The sequence below is a fragment of the Apodemus sylvaticus genome, chromosome 14, assembly GCF_947179515.1.
Source record: "Apodemus sylvaticus chromosome 14, mApoSyl1.1, whole genome shotgun sequence".
Lineage (NCBI taxonomy): Eukaryota > Metazoa > Chordata > Mammalia > Rodentia > Muridae > Apodemus > Apodemus sylvaticus.
The window spans coordinates 42438742-42449022 of record NC_067485.1 but is presented as its reverse complement, the minus strand read 5'-3'; the positions used below and the strand labels follow the sequence as shown (position 1 = coordinate 42449022).

General features: G+C 40.2%; 1 non-coding gene across 1 annotated transcript; it reads left to right on the top strand.

The window, feature by feature from the left end:
• Positions 1-8681: 8681 nt before the first annotated feature.
• Positions 8682-8788, top strand: LOC127665327 (U6 spliceosomal RNA). Its single transcript, XR_007973373.1, has one exon. It is a non-coding gene; the product is annotated as a U6 spliceosomal RNA (small nuclear RNA).
• Positions 8789-10281: the final 1493 nt, after the last annotated feature.

The window sequence follows — 10281 nt, the reverse complement described above, 5'->3', positions numbered from 1 at the left end:
TTTTCTCAGCACCTCATGGTACCTTCTCCAAAATCGACCATATAATTGGTCACAAGACAGACCTCAACAAATATAAGAAGATCGAACTAATCCCATGCCTCCTATCTGATCACTATGGAGTAAAAGTGGTCTTCAATAGCAAAAGAAACAACAGAAAGCCCACATACACGTGGAAACTGAACAATACTCTACTCAATGATACCTTGGTCAAGGAAGAAATAAAGAAAGAAATTAAAGACTTTTTAGAACACAATGAAAATGAAAACACAACATACCCAAATCTATGGGACACAATGAAAGCAGTGCTAAGAGGAAAACTCATAGCCCTGAGTGCCTCCAAAAAGAAAATGGAGAGAGCATACATTACCAGCTTAATGACACACCTGAAAGCCCTGGAACAAAAAGAAGCTATTTCGCCCAGGAGGAGTAGAAGGCAGGAAATCATCAAACTCAGGGCCGAAATCAATCAAGTAGAAACAAAGAGAACCATACAAAAAATCAACAATACCAGGAGCTGGTTCTTTGAGAAAATCAACAAGATAGATAAACCCTTAGCCAGAATGACCAAAGGGCACAGAGAAAGTATCCAAATTAACAAACTTAGAAATAAAAAGGGAGATATAACAACGGAAACTGAGGAAATCCAAAAAATCATCAGATCCTACTACAAGAGCCTATACTCAACACAACTGGAGAATCTGGAGGAAATGGACAATTTCCTTGACAGATACCAAATACCAAAATTAAATCAGGACCAACTAGACCATCTAAACAGTCCCATAATGCCTAAAGAAATAGAAGGAGTCATAGAAAGTCTTCCAACCAAAAAAAGCACAGGACCAGATGGCTTCAGTGCAGAATTCTACCAGACCTTCAAAGAAGAGTTAACACCAATACTCTTCAAACTATTCCACAAAATAGAAACAGAAGGAACACTACCCAATTCCTTCTACGAAGCCACAATTACGCTGATACCAAAGCCACACAAAGATCCAACAAAGAAAGAGAACTTCAGACCAATTTCCCTTATGAACATCGATGCAAAAATACTCAATAAAATTCTTGCCAACCGAATCCAAGAACACATCAAAACGATCATCCACCATGATCAAGTAGGCTTTATCCCGGGAATGCAGGGTTGGTTCGATATACGGAAATCCATCAATACAATCCACTACATAAACAAACTCAAAGAACAAAACCACATGGTCATTTCATTGGATGCTGAAAAAGCATTTGACAAAATTCAGCATCCCTTCATGCTTAAAGTCTTGGAGAGAACAGGAATTCAAGGCCCATACCTAAACATAGTAAAAGCAATATACAGCAAACCGGTAGCCAGCATCAAACTAAATGGAGAGAAACTTGAAGCAATCCCACTGAAATCAGGGACCAGAAAAGGCTGCCCCCTTTCTCCTTATCTTTTCAATATTGTACTTGAGGTACTAGCTCGGGCAATTCGACAACATAAGGAGGTCAAAGGGATACAAATTGGAAAGGAAGAAGTCAAACTATCATTATTTGCAGACGACATGATCGTCTACCTAAGTGACCCAAAGAACTCCACTAGAGAGCTCCTACAGCTGATAAACAACTTCAGCAAAGTGGCAGGTTATAAAGTCAACTCAAGCAAATCAGTGGCCTTCCTATACTCAAAGGATAAGCAGGCTGAGAAAGAAATTAGGGAAATGACCCCCTTCACAATAGCCACAAACAGTATAAAGTATCTTGGGGTGACTCTTACCAAACATGTGAAAGATCTGTATGACAAGAACTTCAAGACTCTGAAGAAGGAAATGGAAGAAGACCTCAAAAAATGGGAAAACCTCCCATGCTCATGGATCGGTAGAATCAATATAGTTAAAATGGCCATTTTGCCTAAAGCACTATACAGATTCAATGCAATACCCATCAAAATCCCAACTCAATTCTTCACAGAGTTAGAAAGAGCAATTATCAAATTCATCTGGAACAACAAAAAACCCAGGATAGCTAAAACTATTCTCAGCAACAAAAGGAAATCTGGGGGAATCAGTATCCCTGACCTCAAGCAATACTACAGAGCAATAGTGTTAAAAACTGCATGGTATTGGTACAGTGACAGGCAGGAGGATCAATGGAACAGGATTGAAGATCCAGAAATGAACCCACACACCTATGGCCACTTGATCCTCGACAAAGAGGCTGAAAACATCCAATGGAAAAAAGATAGCCTTTTCAACAAATGGTGCTGGTTCAACTGGAGGTCAGCATGCAGAAGAATGCGAATTGATCCATCCTTGTCTCCTTGTACTAAGCTCAAATCCAAATGGATCAAGGACCTCCACATAAAGCCAGACACTCTGAAGCTAACAGAAAAAAAACTGGGGAAGACCCTTGAGGACATCGGTACAGGGAGAAAGTTTCTGAACAGAACACCAATAGCGTATGCTCTAAGAGCAAGAATTGACAAATGGGACCTCATAAAATTACAAAGTTTCTGTAAGGCAAAGGACACCATCAAGAGGACAAATCGGCAACCAACAAATTGGGAAAAGATCTTCACCAATCCTACATCAGATAGAGGGCTAATATCCAATATATATAAAGAACTCAAGAAGTTAGACTCCAGAAAACCAAACAACCCTATTAAAAAATGGGGTACAGAGTTAAACAAAGAATCCTCACCTGAAGAACTTCGGATGGCGGAGAAGCATCTTAAAAAATGCTCAACTTCATTAGTCATTAGGGAAATGCAAATCAAAACAACCCTAAGATTTCATCTTACACCAGTCAGAATGGCTAAGATTAAAAATTCAGGAGACAGCAGGTGTTGGAGAGGGTGTGGAGAAAGAGGAACACTCCTCCACTGCTGGTGGGGTTGCAAATTGGTACAACCACTCTGGAAATCAGTCTGGCGGTTCCTCCGAAAACTGGGCACCTTACTTCCAGAAGATCCTGCTATACCACTCCTGGGCATATACCCAGAAGACTCCCCACCATGTAATAAGGATACATGTTCTACTATGTTCATAGCAGCCCTATTTGTAATTGCCAGATGCTGGAAAGAACCCAGGTATCCCTCAACAGAAGAGTGGATGCAAAAAATGTGGTATATCTACACAATGGAGTACTATTCAGCCATTAGAAACAATGAATTCATGAAATTCTTAGGCAAATGGATGGAGCTAGAGAATATCATACTAAGTGAGGTAACCCAGACTCAAAAGGTGAATCATGGTATGCACTCACTAATAAGTGGATATTAACCTAGAAAACTGGAATACCCAAAACATAATCCACACATCAAATGAGGTACAAGAAGAAAGGAGGAGTGGCCCCTGGTTCTGGAAAGACTCAGTGAAACAGTATTCAGCAAAACCAGAACGGGGAAGTGGGAAGGGGTGGGTGGGAGGACAGGGGAAGAGAAGGGGGCTTGCGGGACTTTCGGGGAGTGGGGGGGCTAGAACAGGGGAAATCATTTGAAATGTAAATAAATTATATCGAATAATAAAAAAAATAAATAAAAAAAATATTTCTATGACTTCAAAAAAGAAAGAAAAAAGAAAAGAAATGAAAACAAAAGAAAAGAAAACAAAAGAAAAGAATAGATAGCTGGGCGGTGGTGGCATACGCCTGTAATCCCAGCACTCTGGGAGGTAGAGGCAGGTGGGTTTTCTGAGTTCAAGGCACAACTCACACAGTGAGTTCCAAGACAGCCAGGGCTATACAGAGAAACCCTGTCTAGAAAAAACCAAATCCAAAAAAATAAAATAAAATAAAATAAAATAAAATAAAATAAAATAAAATAAAATAAAATAAAATAAAATAAAATAAAAGAAAGAAAGAAAGAAAGAACAAATGAAAGAAAAGAAAAGAAAAGAAGAAAAGAAAAGAAGAGACCTAGCAATGGAACCTGAGGAAATCCAAAAAACCATCAGATCCTACTACAAAAGCCTATACTCAACAAAACTGGAAAATGTGGATGAAATGGACAATTTTCTAGACAGATACCAGATACTAAATCAGGATCAGATAAACCATCTAAACAGTCCCATAACTCCTAAAGAAATAGAAGCAGTCATTAATAGTCTCTCAACCAAAAACATCCCAGGAGCAGATGGGTTTCATGCAGAGTAGTTCTATCAGACCTTCAAATCAGACCTGATACCCATACTCTTCGAACTATTTCACAAATTAGAAACAGAAGAAACACTACCCAATTTGTTCTATGAAGCCCCAATTACTCTGATACCTAAACCACACAAAGACCCTACATAAGAAGGAGAACTTCAGATCAGTTTTCTTTTGAATATTGATGCAAAAGTACTAAATAAAATTCTCATAAACAGAATCCAAAAACACATCAAAACAATCATCCATCATGATCAAGTAGGCTTCATCCCAAAGATGCAGAGATGGTTCAATATACAGAAATCCATCAATGTAACCCACTACATAAACTCAAAGAAAAAAACCACATGATCATTTCATTCGATTCTGAGAAAGCATTTGACAAAATCCAACATGCCTTCATGATAAAAGACTTGGAAAGATCAGGAATTCAAGGCCCACACCTAAACATAGTAAAAGCAATGTACAGCAAACCAGTAGCCAACATCAAACTAAATGGAGAGAAACTTGAAGCAATCCTACTGAAATCAGGGACTATACAAGGCTGTCCACTTTCTCCCTAGCTGTTTAATATAGTACTCAAAGGCCTAGCCAAAGCAATTAGACAACAAAAGGAGGTCAAAGGAATACAAATTGGAAAGGAAGAAGTCAAAATATCACTATGTGAAGATGATATGATCATATACTTACGTGACCCCAAAAATTCCACCAGAGAATTCCTAAACTTGATAAATAACTTCAACAAAGTGGCTGTATATAAAAAACTCAAATCAGTGCCCTTCCTCTACTCAAAGGATAAACAGGCTGAGAAAGAACACCCTTCACATAGTCACAAATAATATGAAATACCTTGGTGTAACTCTAAGCAAGTGAAAGATCTGTATGACAAGAACTAAGTCTCTGAAGAAAGAAATTGAAGAAGATCTCAGAGGATGGAAAGCTCTCCCATGCTCATGGACTGGTAGGATTAATATAGTAAAAATGGCCATCTTGCAGAAAGCAGTCCACAGATTCAATGCAATCCCATCAAAATTCCAACTCAATTATTCATAGAGTTAAAAAGAGCAATTTCCAAATTCATGTGGAATAGCAAAAAACCCAGGATAGCGAAAACTATTCTCAACAATAAAAGAACTTCTGGGGGAATAATCATCTCTGACTTCAAGCTGTACTACAGAGAAATAGTGATAAAAACTGCATGGTTTTCGTACTATGACAGGCACATAGTTCAATGAAATAGAACTGAAGACCCAGAAATGAACCCACACACCTATGGTCACTTGATCTTTGACAAAGGAGCTAAAACCATCCAGTGGAGAAAAGACAGCATTTTCAACAAATGGTGCTGGTGCTGGTTCAAATGGTGGTTATCACGTAGAAGAATGCAAATCAATCCATTCTTATCTTCTTGTACAAAGCTCAAGTCCAAATGGACCAAGGACCTCCACATAAAACCAGATACACTGAGACTAATATAAAAGAAAGTGGGGAAGAGCCTTGAGCACATGGGCACAGGGGAAATTTCCTGAATAGAACACCAATAGCTTATACTCTAAGATCAAGAATCGACAAATGGAGCCTCATAAAATTGCAAAGCTTCTGTAAAGCAAAGGACACTGTCAATAGGACAAAACAGAAACCAACAGACTGGGAAAAGATCTTTACCAATCCTACATCCAATAGAGGGCTGATATCTAATATATACAGAGAACTCAAAAAGTTAGACCCCAGAGAACCAAATAGCCCTATTAAAAATTGGGTTACAGAGCTAAACAAAGAATTCTCAAGTGAGAAATATCAAATGACTGAGAAGCACCTAAAGAAATGTTCAACATTTTTAATCATCAGGGAAATGCAAATCAAAACAACCCTGATATTTGACCTCACACCAGTCAGAATGACTAAGATCAAAAACTCAGGTGACAGCAGATGCTGGCGAGTATGTGGAGAAAGAGGAACACTCCTCCATTGCTGGTGAGTTTGCAAACTGGTACAACCACTCTGATAATCAGTTGGCAGTTTCTCAGAAAATTAGACATAGTACTACCTGAGGACCCAGCTATACCACTCCTGGGCATTTACCCAGAAGATGCTCCAACATGTAATAAGGACACATGTTCCACTATGTTCATAGCAGCCTTATTTATAATAGCCAGAAGCTGGAAACAATCCAGATGTCCCTCAACAGAGAAATGGATACAGAAAATGTGGAGTACTATTCGCTACTAAAAACAATGACTTCATGAAATTCTTCGGTAAATGGATGGAACTAGAAAATATCATCCTGAGTGAGGTAACAAAATCACAAAAGAACACACATTGTTTGCACTCATTGATAAGTGGATATTAGCCCAAAAGCTCAGAATACCCAAGATACAATTCACGGACCATATAAAGCTCAAGAAGAAGGAAAATCAAAGTGTGGACACTTCAGTCTTTCTTAGAAGGGGGAGAATATACAGAGACAAATGCCATTCAGAGACTGTCCCACCTGGGGATCCATCCCATATACAGTTACCACACCAAGACAGTATTGTGGATACCAACAAGTGCTTGCTGACAGGAGTCTGATATAGCTGTCTCCTGAGAGGCTCTGCCAGTGCCTGACAAATACAGAAGTGGATACTCACGGTCAATCAATGGACTGAGCACAGGGTGCCCAATGGAGGAGCTTAAGAAAAGGCCAAAGGAGCCAAAGGGGGAGCAACAATATGAACCAACCAGTACCCCCCCCCCCCAGAGCTTCCAGGGACTAAACCACCAACCAGAGAGTACACCTGGAGGGACCCATGGCTCCAGCAGTATAAGTAGCAGAGGATGGCCTTGCTGGGCATCAATGAGAGGAGAGGCCCTTGGTCCTGGGAAGGCTCACTGCCCCAATGTAGGAATTCCAGGACAGGGAAGTGGGAGTGGATGGGTTAGTGAGCAGGGGGAGGGAGGATGGTATAGGGGGTTTTCAGAGGGGAAATGAGGAAAGGGGATAACATTTGAAATGTAAATAAAGAAAATATCTAATTTTAAAAAATTCCTTGAGAGGTTGGGGTATATAGTTCAATGGTACTACATCAATCTATACAAGCCCCAGGCCATAACACCACCATTGTGAATACACACACACACACACACACACACACACACACACACGATTTCCTAAATGCCTTAAGGGTGATCATATTTTATGATAAAAAAAAAACAACAAGTGCCTTAAAATATACAGTACTTTTATACATCACACAGTATTAAATTATAAAAAAAAACAGAGACTCCCTCTGTTTGACATGTTATTTTATTTTTCATTAAATATGCTTATTTCTTTTTAAATAGTATTTTTATTTATGCACGTGTGTTTGTGTGCACGTTTGTATGTGTACCACATGCATGTGCCTGCCAAGGCCAGCAATGGCAGCAGATCCTGAAAAGCTAGAGTTACGGGCAATTGTGAGTAACTGGATATGGGCGCTGAGTATCGAACCTGGGTTGACCTCAAGAGCAGCAAGACTCTTAACCACTGAGCCACCTCTCACGCCTGATTTATTTGCTGGGGGCAGGGGCCATACCTGCCCTGCAGGGCAAGCTATGTGGCAGGCACATCTCTACTCTGCCATCTCTCCAGCAGCATGTATTATTATTTTAGCAGTAGAAGACCAAAGACCATTGAAAAATAGGATAGCTGTGTAGAATTTAAGGATATTTACTCTTTCCTTTAGACTCTAATTCTCTAATTTGAACAGGACAGCGCACCAAGGCCTTGGGAAACCGCAATGAGCTAAAGTTGTCAGTAGGTGGCGGAAGAGCACCGCACCGTACCGCACAGCATAGCATGGCTTGAGCTCTTTGAGGCTGTTGTGCTGTTGTTTGGTTGGGAGATTCACCTAGAAACCATTCTCTTCAGGAGCACCTAGGGAGAGGAAGGCTTCCTTCCAGCACATTCCGTTCCTGAAATCACCTGTTTTTATGGGAAACCACCTAAGGCATTCGGGTTACATCTCGTACAGCAGAGCACTTGGGAGGGTATACGACATCTTCATTCTTTCTGCCTTTCTGAGTGAGGATAATCAGATCATATATGTCTTTTCTGAAACAAGATGTTGGTATGCAGCCCAGGATGCTCAGACTCTCGGCTCTCTTCCTGCCTCCATTCCACTGTTCTGAGCTTAGAGGAATTAGCCTCACCTCTGATTGGCAAGTGTCTGTTTTCCCTGCAAACTCTAAGAACCGACTGTACAAGGAAAGGGGAGAATAGTTTGAGTATTGCTTCATTAGACAAAGCCACATCTCTTCTTGTCTTTGGGTCATTGCCTTCTCCTGCCGCCTCCTTTTCTAACTGCACGTCATTGGGAGACTAGGGAACAAAACAAGTCTGACTAAAATCTTTATTTGTGCACATTGTGTCCAATAAATACAAAACAAACAAACAAAAAACCCACTTGATTCCCTGTCTTAGTCTGTTTTTGTCAACTTGACACAAACCTAGACATCTAAGAAGATGAACCTCACCTGAGGAAATGTCTCCATCAGACTGCCTAGAGGAAAATGGAAGAACATTTTCTCTATTAAATGCTGTTGTGGTGCTCGCTTCCGCAGCACATATACTAAAATTGGAAGGATACAGAGAAGATTAGCATGGCCCCTGCCCAAGGATGACACGCAAATTCGTGAAGCGTTCCATATTTTTTCTCGGGCAATTCGACAACATAAGGAGGTCAAAGGGATACAAATTGGAAAGGAAGAAGTCAAACTATAATTATTTGCAGACGACATGATAGTCTACCTAAGTGACCCAAAAAACTCCACTAGAGAGTTCCTACAGCTGATAAACAACTTCAGCAAAGTGGCAGGTTATAAAATCAACACAAGCAAATCAGTGGCCTTCCTATACTCAAAGGATAAGCAGGCTGAGAAAGAAATTAGGGAAATGACCCCCTTCACAATAGCCACAAACAGTATAAAGTATCTTGGGGTGACTCTTACCAAACACATGAAAGATCTGTATGACAAGAACTTCAAGACTCTGAAGAAGGAAATGGAGGAAGACCTCAAAAAATGGGAAAACCTCCCATGCTCATGGATTGGTAGAAACAATATAGTTAAAATGGCCATTTTGCCAAAAGCAATATACAGATTCAATGCAATACCCATCAAAATCCCAACTCAATTCTTCACAGAGTTAGAAAGAGCAATTATCAAATTCATCTGGAACAACAAAAAACCCAGGATAGCTAAAACTATTCTCAGCAACAAAAGAAAATCTGGGGGAATCAGTATCCCTGACCTCAAGCAATACTACAGAGCAATAGTGTTAAAAACTGCATGGTATTGGTACAGTGACAGGCAGGAGAATCAATGGAACAGGATTGAAGATCCAGAAATGAACCCACACACCTATGGCCACTTGATCCTCGACAAAGAGGCTGAAAACATCCAATGGAAAAAAGATAGCCTTTTCAACAAATGGTGCTGGTTCAACTGGAGGTCAGCATGCAGAAGAATGCGAATTGATCCATCCTTGTCTCCTTGTACTAAGCTCAAATCCAAATGGATCAAGGACCTCCACATAAAGCTAGACACTCTGAAGCTAATAGAAAAGAAACTGGGGAAGACCCTTGAGGACATCGGTACAGGGAGGAAGTTTCTGAACAGAACACCAATAGCGTATGCGCTAAGAGCAAGAATTGACAAATGGGACCTCATAAAATTACAAAGTTTCTGTAAGGCAAAGGACACCATCAAGAGGACAAATCGGCAACCAACAAATTGGGAAAAGATCTTCACCAATCCTACATCAGATAGAGGACTAATATCCAATATACATAAAGAACTCAAGAAGTTAGACTCCAGAAAACCGAACAACCCTATTTAAAAATGGGGGTACAGAGTTAAACAAAGAATTCTCACCTGAAGAACTTCGGATGGCAGAGAAGCATCTTAAAAAATGCTCAACTTCATTAGTCATTAGGGAAATGCAAATCAAAACAACCCTGAGATTTCATCTTACACCAGTCAGAATGGCTAAGATTAAAAATTCAGGAGACAGCAGGTGTTGGAGAGGGTGTGGAGAAAGAGGAACACTCCTCCACTGCTGGTGGGGTTGCAAATTGGTACAACCACTCTGGAAATCAGTCTGGCGGTTCCTCTGAAAACTGGGCACCTCACTTCCAGAAGATCCTG